This window comes from Xenopus tropicalis, chromosome 8 (assembly GCF_000004195.4).
Source record: "Xenopus tropicalis strain Nigerian chromosome 8, UCB_Xtro_10.0, whole genome shotgun sequence".
Taxonomy (NCBI): domain Eukaryota; kingdom Metazoa; phylum Chordata; class Amphibia; order Anura; family Pipidae; genus Xenopus; species Xenopus tropicalis.
The window spans coordinates 116,775,515-116,787,681 of NC_030684.2; the positions used below are offsets into that span (position 1 = coordinate 116,775,515).

The following is a 12,167-nucleotide window of genomic DNA, read 5'->3' on the forward strand; positions in this document are numbered from 1 at the left end:
CATGTATGAGGATCCCCGATGGACCTACCAGAACATTATTATGCCAAAAACTGGGCAGGTTTGATTTTAACATCAGACTGGGGACTGCATTGGCTCATTTATGCAGTCCTTACTCCAGTGGCTCCATTTATGTTGTCTTTTTGATAGTAACATAGTAAGTTACTGTAGGATGAAAAAAGACGTACGTCCATCACGTTCAACCACAATGCCTATATATAACCTGCCTAACTGCTAGTTGATGCAGAGGAAGGCAAAAAAACCCATCTGAAGCCTCTCTAATTTGCCGCAGAGGGGAAAAAATTCCTTCCTGACTCCAAGATGGCAATCGGACCAGTCCCTGGATCAACTTGTACTATGAACTATCTCCCATAACCCTGTATTCCCTCACTTGTACTAAGAGCTATCTCCCCTACCCCTGTATTCCCTCACTTGTACTGAGAGCTATATCCCCTACCCCTGTATTCCCTCACTTGTACTGAGAGCTATCTCCCCTACCCCTGTATTCCCTCACTTGTACTGAGAGCTATCTCCCCTACCCCTGTATTCCCTCACTTGTACTGAGAGCTATCTCCCATACCCCTGTATTCCCTCACTTGTACTGAGAGCTATCTCCCCTACCCCTGTATTCCCTCACTTGTACTGAGAGCTATCTCCCATACCCCTGTATTCCCTCACTTGTACTGAGAGCTATCTCCCCTACCCCTGTATTCCCTCACTTGTACTGAGAGCTATCTCCCATACCCCTGTATTCCCTCACTTGTACTGAGAGCTATCCCCCCTACCCCTGTATTCCCTCACTTGTACTGAGAGCTATCCCCCCTACCCCTGTATTCCCTCACTTGTACTGAGAGCTATCCCCCCTACCCCTGTATTCCCTCACTTGTACTGAGAGCTATCTCCCCTACCCCTGTATTCCCTCACTTGTACTGAGAGCTATCCCCCCTACCCCTGTATTCCCTCACTTGTACTGAGAGCTATCTCCCATACCCCTGTATTCCCTCACTTGTACTGAGAGCTATCTCCCCTACCCCTGTATTCCCTCACTTGTACTGAGAGCTATCTCCCCTACCCCTGTATTCCCTCACTTGTACTGAGAGCTATCTCCCCTACCCCTGTATTCCCTCACTTGTACTGAGAGCTATCTCCCATACCCCTGTATTCCCTCACTTGCTAAAACGCCATCCAGCCCCTTCTTAAAGCTATATAATGTATCAGCCAGCACGACTGATTCGGGGAGGGAATTCCACAACTTCACAGCTCTCACAGTAAAAAATCCTTTCAAAATATTTAAACGGAACCTCCCTTCTTCTAAACGGAGTGGGTGCCCTCGTGTCCATTGGAAGGACCTACTGGTAAATAGAGCATTAGAAAGGTTATTATATGATCCCCTTATATATTTATACATAGTTATCATGTCACCTCTTAAACGCCTCTTCTCCAGTGTAAACAGACCCAACTTGGCCAGTCTTTCTTCATAACTGAGACTTTCCATACCCTTTACCAGCTTAGTTACCCTTCTCTGGCAATGATGTTTCCTTTATAATCCGATCAGGGTTATGTTTATACCAAAGTGCGAGTGTGTATGTAGATTTATGTGTAACGTTTCTTGCTTGAGCTTGGTGGCCATTCCTAGGCTGTAGCTGAGCCAGGCCTAGGCTGTAGCCAAGTCTTCTTTTTGTTTTCAGAACAGAGGGAAACAAAGAGGTGATGGCTTTGTTTAGAGTTTAGCTGTCTTTAAACACAACATCTTGGTCTCTTTTCTACATTTTTCTACCAAATAATCTCTTGTGTCTGATTCAGAACCTAATAATGCTCAGATTGCTTGTTTTTTTATTTATGGCAGACAGAGCCAAACTATAACAAGACCCAAGGCAAGTTCCTGGCTTTATCTGTCCCCTGCCACTCTCCCATTGTCAACCCATTGTCAACCCATGTCTCTGCTTGGGCAGATTTAGGGGAGGCAGCAGAGGTATGTGCCTATGATTTTAATACCCCCCCCCCACTGTTTCATCTTATAAATGTGCCTTTTCTGCCTACCTCTAGTTCTGGCCAGGGTCGGACTGGGGGGTGCAGGGGCCCTGCAGGTGCCCCAGCCACGTCCCCTAACCCCCCCGCAGGGCCCCCGCTTGACGTCCTCCCCGAGCGCGTATAAATTGAACGCGTCGGGGAGGAACAGTCAGAAGGGGGAGCGCCGGCAAAGGTCGGACTGGGCCGCTGGGGCCCACTAGGGCCGGGGCCCACCGGGATTTTTCCCGGTGTCCCGGCGGCCCAGTCCGACCCTGGTTCTGGCCCTGATAGTAGGCATCTTTGGCATTTTCAAAGGATTTCAGGAGAGATATTTCTGATGGTGGTTTTCACTCTAGTGTTGAAATTCAAAATATTCATCCTTATAAGATATGGAAGGAGTTGCAAATAAATTATATGTAATGTGACATTATCACTTCTAACGTTAATCAGATTTTTATTTTAATTTTTAATGATATGTTTCTCCATTATATTACATTTTGCGAATGTTCCTTTTTTCACACACTATCTGCCTTGGGAACAGAAGGGAATGAAGAAGAATTTTGCAGTAACGGACAGGATAAGTTGATTTTGACAATAAAATAAAGAAAATCTGACTTTTGAGAATAAGATACAATCTGTGAAAATGCTTCTTTCCCATTTCGTTAAAATCTAGCTAACGCTTCAATAATGGCAAGAATGGTTCTTTTGTGGCTGAAAAGGTTTTTTCTTTCTTTTGTCAAGAATAAATTTAGAAGAACTTCCAGCAGCATGACTACTGGGCACTGGGGGTTAAGGGGATTGGAGAGTTTGAACGTTGATGGTAACAAAACTAGGCCTGTTTAACAAAGGTAAAACAAAAACACACACAGTTAGGACGTCATGTCCAAGGGGATATTATGAAAATATATTGCAAAATCAATACTCATGCATTATTTGAGACTCACTATTAAAAATATGTCAACCCGCCCTTCATAATATACAGTCAAGCTTTTGTTTCTTAAGCACTGCTATGTGAATGAAGGTTTAAGAGAAACTGTATTACCATGTTTTTCAAGCAGCACATACAGAATAGCCACAGCAGCTCAAGACCCTTGTGGCAGCCAATTCATATGATTAACTAAATGACAAAGATCAGTTTAGATCAAGGCCTCAATGAACATATCTAAATAGAAGTGGGATAGATCTGTAAGTCCACTTACTTTTGGATCTGCTCAATAGTGTGTTGAAAAGACATATCAGTAGATCACATTATAGGGGTTATATAATAGAAGGCACTAAGTCTGCCCAGGTGCTGTAACCCATAGCAACCATTCAGCAGGTTACCTAAAAGCAAACATCCTAATGGTTGCTATGGGTTATTGCTACTGGGCAAACATAGTGCTTTTATTATATATATATATATGGGGGCAGAGAGGAAAGATTGAATGGTATATCAGCACACCCTGTCCATTTAAGCCAAAGGAACCAATGTATTCAGTAATGGTCAAGCATATGTATTGGCCAAACTATCTAACCAAATCTGCTAAAAAGGTAGGCTTTACCAAGCTATTCTCCCTCCACCAGGAATAATAATTTCAGTCAAATTCTATATAATGGGTTCCTACCGTATATAAACCTAGGAAGTAACTGATACTAATGTATTTTGGCCTTCCTGCACTGTGCATAAACTACCGAGCACTGTTTTACCCTACAAGTAATACAAGTACATCATACGCTTTATAGTAAATCAGAAAATCTTCTCTACTTTTCAGTTGGATGAGATTTTTACAGTAGGTGAGGGAAAGTACATGGAATGCAGATTAGTATCCCTCTTGAAAAATAGTTACAAAGTTGCCAAGAGGCTGGAAAATATTGGTATCACCCCAACTGCCCTATTATTTGCTTTCAACTTGAGTATCAAGTTGTAAAACACACTTTAGACTTAAACAACTAAGAAAACCCCACGTTGCTGGCCTTTTGTTCATTTATTTAAAGTATAAGACTTTCATGGCAAGCCACTTTTTTTTCTTCACCTTGACGGATTGGTAATGACAGTAGATACCTGACTTGGCCAATCATTTAGGTGATAACGCATTTTACTGACTATCACAGAACCTTCAACATAATAGTGCAAACATATTGGCAGCGAGATAGTTTTGGCTTTTCTACTGCAGTAATAGCAGTGATTATTCGCTATGAATCACACTTGACAGCACCATCCAATAGAAAGATGCCACAAAATGTCTAAGCATATGTAAGCAAACTACCATGCAAGCTGGCCGAAGAGGTAATGGTGTTTGGTGTTATTATTTTTTTATTGGCTTTCCTAACAGATGTGTTCCCAGAGTGATAATATTGTACAGGAATGGGCATTTGCAGCCTAGAAAAAAAAATACTTTGTAAGAGTAAAGAGAAAAATGGAACTTTATAAAAAAAGAGTAAATTCTGGCATTGTGTTTGTTTTGTTGATTTTTTCTAAGGTTGGACTTTTAATTAAAGGTTGCCTGCTATTTATCTGGCGTAGGATTGCAGATGTTCTTGATCGTCTACTTAATAATACTTATTAAATAGGTTTAGAGTGTTCTCTTAATGCTAGTGACACAATTCAACACAATGGGGCTTTGTTCCACTTTGACAGCATAATACTGAGTTAAAGAGACAATGCATGTCTTCTGTGCTGGTTTCATGACTTACCTAATATGGAGGAGGATTTCTTGATATGAACAATCCACTCTACTTGTTAGTAAGCAGTGTTATTTCAAATAACACTAAATAAGGTGGAAACAGATGTATAGAAAGTTATTCAAAGATAAAGTTAACATTTAAAGCTCTTTAGAGCTAAATCAGAGCACTAATACAAGTTTGGAAGGAGTGGGTGGTGGACTTTGTCCATAAACTACTGAGCATAAAAGAGTTTGCTAGGGTATATAGCTGTGAACCATTAGGTTAAACAAATCCCCAATAATACTTAATAAAATGACACTATCCAGAATGCTTGGGACTTGTTATTTGGATTATTTCACCTTAAGCCTACTAAAAAAACATTTAAATATTAAATAAACCGAATAGGATTGTGTTGCCACCAATATGGATCCATGCAGCTTGGGTAACATCAAGTACAAGGTACAGAAAACAACAAAAAAAGAAAATTATACCTTTTTAATTTAATCAAACATGGTGGTAAATGGCCTTCCCATAATTTGCTGCTTTCTGGATATTGGGTTTTTAGAAAAAAGATCCCATGCCCGTAGTCTCTCAGTAAAGGTTTAAATACACAACAAGAACAAATGGCTGATTTTGTTATTCTGAAGTTCATAGAGCCATCCTAGTATAAATTGCTTGTAATTTCTAAAATAACTTTAGACATTAGCCATGCTTTATCTCTGCCCAAAGTTGATAGCGTGTACCCTACACATGTGCTTTAAACTTGTGCAGCCACTATGGTTGTTCACGAATAGAATATTCCTTCATTCTGCCAACCCTGGCTTCTAAATCAAAACGTTGCTTGGAAACAGACTGGTTTCCAAATTGCTGGTACAAGGTACAGGACCCGTTATCCAGAATGCTCGGGACCAAGGGTATTCCGGATAAGGGGTCTTTCCGTAATTTGGATCTCCATACCTTAAGGGGCCCATTTACTTACTCACGAACGGGCCGAATGCGTCCGATTGCGTTTTTTTCGTAATGATCGGTATTTTGCGATTTTTTCGGAAAATTATCTCGACTTTTTCGTTACCAATACGATTTTTGCGGAAAAACGCGAGTTTTTCGTAGCCATTCCGAAAGTTGCGATTTTTTCGTAGCGTTAAAACTTGCGCAAAAAGTTGCGATTTTTTCGTAGTGTTAAAACTTGCGCAAAACATCGCGCCTTTTAAGTTTTAACGCTACGAAAAAAGCGCAACTTTTCGCGCAAGTTTTAACGCTACGAAAAAATCGCAACTTTCGGAATGGCTACGAAAAACTCGCGTTTTTTCGCGCAAATCGTATTGGTAACGAAAAAGTCGCGATAATTTCCGAAAAGTCGTAAAGGCTCCGAAAAAATCGCAAAAAATACGAAAAAGTCGCAAAATGTTCGTTTTCCAATCGGAATTTTTCCAATTCGGTCGGAATTCGTGTCTTAGTAAATCAGCCCCTAAGTCTGCTAAAAATCAATAAAACATTAATAAAACCCAATAGGACTGTTTTGCATCCAATAAGGATTATTTATATTTTAGTTGGGATTAATTACAAGGTACTGTTTTATTATTACAGAGAAAAAGGAAATCAGTTTTAAAATTCTGAATTATTTGATTAAAATGGAGTCTATGGGAGACGGGCTTTCCGTAATTCGGAGCTTTTTGGATAATGGGTTTCCGGATAGGGGGTCCAATACCTGAATTTGGAAATGCTGATTATGTTGGTGTGCATAGAGGGTTAATATATACTATATATATATTATTTTGCTCCTAAACTCCTTCTACTACAACAAATATGTAAGATAGAACAGAAAAATATGTTTTTTTGTTAAATGCCATTAAGGGTTGTTTTTTTGGTCCTAAGAAAGGTAAATGAAAGCAGCAAGGCAAAGCTAGGACATTATCTAGAAGTTCACGGTGCCCCTGGGCCCATCTTTTCATAAAGGAGGTTGCATTATGGAGGCGACCTTTTTAGTCTTGTATAACTGATTTCTTTAGTAGATGCAGTCAAAGCTTTTTTTTTTAATGCATTTGATATGTGCAAAGAGTATTTCTGAATAAATAAGATATTTTTAGTTGAGCTCCTTGGAAATAACAGAAAAGGTCTGCTAATGGCCTAAGGCTTTGCTCGTGTCATGTTATATATTGCAAGCCTTTTTTTTTTTTCTCTTTATTCCAGGGTACATTTTATTTATTTAATGTACCGTATGTTCAAGCAAGCCATTATTCCCAAAGATATTGCCTACTTACATGCACTTTAATAGCTACCTACCCAGAGGGGAAAATGGTGGAGGTATTTGTTTTTTGTAAAGAATGAAATGGGCTTTTTGTGAATTTGCTTTCTAAAGCATTTGGTTATTCTTTATTTCATAAAAGCGTTGAGTGCCTGAACAAGAGAATCAGATCCATTAGACTAGCTCAAAGTAAAATGTAGCAGATTCTCAAATGAGGTTAATACCATGCATATAAAGTCATTTATATTTTCACTACTGATAAATAGTGAATTTTATAATAAAATAAGCACAGATAGAATCATTAGGGGTCTTTTATTAACGTATGGACACAATGGAGAGTCCATTTTGCCTCAATCTGTTAATAGTGATTTTTAATAGTGATGAGAAAATTTGTTCGCCAGGCATGGAATGCAGGCAGTGAATTCTGCATTTCGTCATTGGCGAATTGTTTCACAAAACTTCCTTGAAAATTTGGCACGGAAAAATCCGTTGCGCAGAATTTTTTTGTCGCGAGTCAAATTGGGCAGGGTTGCGTCAAAAAAGCACGGGCGACGAAAAATAGACGCAGGCGACAAAAAATAGATACAAGCGACAAAAAAGATGCAGGCAACAAAAACAATCACGCAACAAATGTGTTTCATGAATATTTCGCTGTTTCGTGAATTTTCTTGCCGTTTCGCGAATTTTATGGCAAAGAGAATGGGACAGATTCGCTCATCACTAATTTTTAATAGTGACGTTTGCTTTGGCAAAAAATTAGCAAAACTAGGGAAAAATGATCAAAATGGTGCCAAATTTGGGAAACAGTGCCACACGCTCTTTTTTTTTTGATAAGTCTGCACCTATTTTGATGCAACTGTAGCATTTTCTGACATGACTGCAAATTTTTGTGGCAAAATTTCGCTGATGTTTTGCAAAACAATTCGCCAATGGTGAAATGTGGAAATTCGCCTCATATCCATGCCTGATGTAAATATTCGCACATCACTATTTCTTAAGGGTACCTGCCTCCTGCATTTTCACACAATTGGCAACATGTCCTGCCTCTTCTGATGAATGGTGTCCAATTGCATCTATTGATGCTGAGGAACCCTGTTGCTACCGGACCACAGCAGATTCCATCAATAGGTGCACCAGACTTGCGTTTAATAAACCGAATGTAAGCACTAGTGAAAAACTTTTCAACAGGTTTTTACAATAAAAAAACACCTATAGACTCCAATAGCTGCAATTGACTTCCATGCTTTTGTGATTTTCTTGCCGTTTCACAAATTTTTCTGCAAATCAAAACAATTCACCCATTACTAGTAAACATTTATACCCCTACTTTGAAAATGCTAGGAGCAACTTGCACCCAATTTGAGTGCAATTTCAGAGGAAGGAACGCAAAAAGCAGGTGCAGTTGTATGTAAATTATGGTGGAAAAACAATACATTTTAGTAAAATACTGGGCAACGTGGGTCCAAAATTGCACTTTGTACACTGCCCTTCCATTCATAAATGAGCCCTACTATAACAAACCTGGAGGGTATCTGTTTGCATTCAATATATATATAGTGCTCTTGCATAATTGGGGATTATTGCAATTGGCCCCTTAAAAGTTTCTCTCTCATTTGTTCTCTCTCTCGTTCTCTCTCTTTCTGTTGACCCAGATACTATATGAACACATTTAATTATCTGGATTTGTATATTTCTATGGTATTTTGTTTAGCTGTCTAACCACTGAAGGGTCAGCATACCCTCTTAACATGATAATGTTTATTGTAGCAAATACAGTAAGTGGCTTTGTTTGTAAAGAGTCTTATTCTGTATGTGTAGATGAGGATACTGATTTTTGTACATAAAAGATTCTGCTTATTCTCTATTAGTCCTACTCAAACTTCCTTTATTCTCTCTCCTTTCAGCATTTACTGCAGGCTTCGGGTTTTGTCCTTTTCTTTGGATCTACAGGCACTGATCTTTCTACAGATAAGCCAGGAACCTACAAATGTAAGCTTCTTTGTTACTCTATTCTGTGTAATCTCTTGTTCTATTATATTCACTGCTAGTGGTTGTCCTTTCTGTACATGAACATGCATTAGATAGGGCTCTATTTCTGTATCTGTGCAAATCTATTTCTGTAATAAAGGTTTTTACTATTAGAGCAAAAGATTCACCACCTTCTGTGAATCTTTCTCTGGCTGAAGATACAAAAGTGGATGAATTCTGGGCTTTACTTTCAACATTCTATTCACACAGGGAGGCACTCAGTAAGTCACTTAGTATTCAAAATCCTGATAACTGATGGCAAACCAAAAGATGTGGGTAAGTTCATCCACAAGCAGCAATTAGTAAGGCACATCTATCCTTCATCAACACTTAACTAATTCATTGTTGATCCATGTTGGTGGCCAAATTATAAAGATATCAGATTTTGAGAACTGCAACTATAAAACTCACTTGAAAATGCCACACATACTGTAAGTACAATGAGATCTGGGATGAGCACATTTTTTTCACAATGAAAATCCCTTTTAGCCGGTGGCTAAAATTTGCAAATCTGTGCTAAAATGTTGGCATGGATTTTGATTTGCTAGGAAAAAAAAATACTCCAATGTATTTTGTGCCAGATAAAATGCCCATTGTACCAAATACATCTAATGTATTTAGTGCAAGAAAAAACACCCATTGACTTCAAGTATTCACAAATGTTTTCATGGTTGTGGGAATTGTTTGGCAAAGTGAAATATGGCAGTTTCAAACATCATTATCTATCAATAAACCTAAAATAGAAAAATTAGTCTATGGTTCTGGTGAATATTTAAAAAGAAGAGTTGAAAAGACAATATACTGTTCTTATCTCTTTGTTTGGTCTATATACTGTATATAGGGTGGTACTTGATCATCCCTGTATGCTATTCTTAAACAATGATAGTCATTATTAGTGATGAGCGAATCTGTCCCGTTTCGGTTCATCAAAAAATTTGTGAATCTTTCAAAAGATTTGCGAAACGGTGAAAAATTTGCAAATTGGCGAAAATGGCGCGCGCCAAAAAAAACTGTCGCCCGTGGCTATTCTTTTGTCCCCTGCGGCTATTCTTTTGACGCCCGCGACTATTCTTCTTTGACGCCCGCGACTATTCTTTTGACTCGGAAAACAATTTTTGGACATGTGGTCAAATTTTTTCATCCGTTTTGCAAAACAATTAGACAATTGGACAATTAGACAATTGGCCAAACGCGGAAATTCACCACGAATCCATGCCTGGCAAAACACTTCGCCCATCACTAGTCATAATCCAAAAATACTGGCTTTAAAAACCAGCCAACTGTAACTATCACTGGAATATTACTTCAAAATTGTTAATTTAACTCTTTTTAACCATTTTTTTTCAAATATAAGCTTTAAAATATATACATTATTATATGAAATGCATGAAAACAGCTTAAATATAGAGGGAAAAAAATACAAGTCTCCAATGTCACAATCAATGGACCTTGTACACACAAGACCTGATTTAACAATAAAAGTTTTTTCCAATGCATTTTTTAAGAGTTACAGGGGGAAAATAGTTTATTCAAGTCTATTTGTGACAAGGTGGGAAGTATATTGAATGTATTAAAGAGTTTATGATTTCACTAGCCCTTGAAATTAAGACCTAGGTCTCTGTACCCTATGGATGCCTCAGTGCCACCTCAGCTTAAACTGTTCATTCTCTAATCTATCAGCTCTTCTGCTATTAATTTTTTTATAATAGTTTCCCATTAAGTAAATAATAACTTGCAAAATTCTTCTCAATGTTAAAACCCTTTGGACCTCTGCATCTTACTGCATCTCTTCCCCCATGTCTCCATACATTCCTAGGACCCTCAAAGAGCCACTGTCTTTTCATAACGACCCCATCCACTGCCATCACCCATCTAAAACCTTTTATTCATCCTGCTTCTTACCTCTTCTATTCCATTTCTGAATTACTCTATAATGAACCCTCCCTGATCCTCTTCAAGACTAAATTCAATGCCTAAGTGGGTGATTTATCAATATTTTTGCAGTGAATTGTCTTTCTTTTTCGCTAAAACTTATGGATTTGAATTATGGTTTCAGAAACTCACATGTAAAGGTGCAGCATCCAAAAGTTTGTGAGTTCATGTACAAGAACTGCTTTTGGCAAAATTTAGGTTGTCTTCCAATTCAAATTTTTCCATTTTTTTTAGAGTTTGATGCATCAGTTTAATTTTATTTGAGTTATACAGTATGTTTATATGTTATATTTGGATTTTTTCATAAAATTAAATTCAAATTTCAAGTTTAATTTGAATTGAAAAAAAAAATTGTTTTTAGATTGTAAGCTGGGATGGCTGGGATGTTCTTTCTTTTGTGTTTCTTAACACTTGGGGGGGGGGAGATTTATTAAGACACAAACACTCCGAGCGTATTTTCGCCGATTTTTTCACGCTTGCGTGACTTTTTCGTACGCCCACACGACTTTTTTGTTGTACGCTTGCGCGAAAAATTCTGAAAGGTTCTGCCGCTGTTTACAATCATTCAGTACGAAAATTTCGGATCGCCAATACGATATTATCGTTACTAATAAGATTTTTTCATAAGTATTTTTGTGATATTTGCGATCTTCAGAAATTATCGTATCCAATCCGAATTTTTCCCATTTGGGATTCGAACTTGTGTTTTAATGAATCGGCCCCCTGATATACTTAATCTTGAATGTACTTTTATATAGTTTCTTTAATATTTTTGCTCAGCTTGCTGTTTTTATTATATTTTAGTTTATGCTGTAGATAGATAATATATTTCAACAGCCAATCAGCAACTCTTGGTTTCTTGGTGATATCTCTAAAGTTTTTTTTTCAAGATTTCTGCATAAACCCCGACTTTGAGTTTTCAATTGAGGAACTATATAGACCAAGCCATTTCATTCATTATAAAAGTAATCAATGACAATAATGTAGATCTGTTTTACAAAACAGGTAGACAATTATTATTTTATTATTATTATTAACATTTATTTATAAAGCGCCAACATATTCCGCAGCGCTGTACAATAAGTGGGTTTCATACATTGGACATCCAGAGTAACATATAAAGCAATCAATAACCGATACAAGAGGTGAAGAGAGCCCTGCCCAAAAGAGCTTACAATCTACAAGGAGAAAGTATTGAGACACAAGGTGTGGGAATGGGCATGACCAGAGTTGTGAGAGGTGGGGCACAGGGTATTGCTAAACTAGATTAGGTCTTTAGAGATCTCTTGAAGGCAGAGAGATTGGGAGAAAG

At 38.0% G+C, this 12,167-nt stretch overlaps 1 protein-coding gene across 2 annotated transcripts in view; it reads left to right on the forward strand.

Annotated features, from left to right (window-relative positions):
- Positions 1-12,167, forward strand: part of tmem121 (transmembrane protein 121) — a 195,926-nt gene that overhangs the window by 132,973 nt on the left and 50,786 nt on the right. Inside the window, exon 3 of one of the 2 annotated variants that reach the window (XM_031892010.1) lies at positions 8,800-8,884. The gene's annotated coding sequence lies outside the window, so the exon portion shown is untranslated. The remainder of the gene's footprint in view (positions 1-8,799; positions 8,885-12,167) is intronic. The other variant, XM_018096958.2, reaches the window with a different exon arrangement.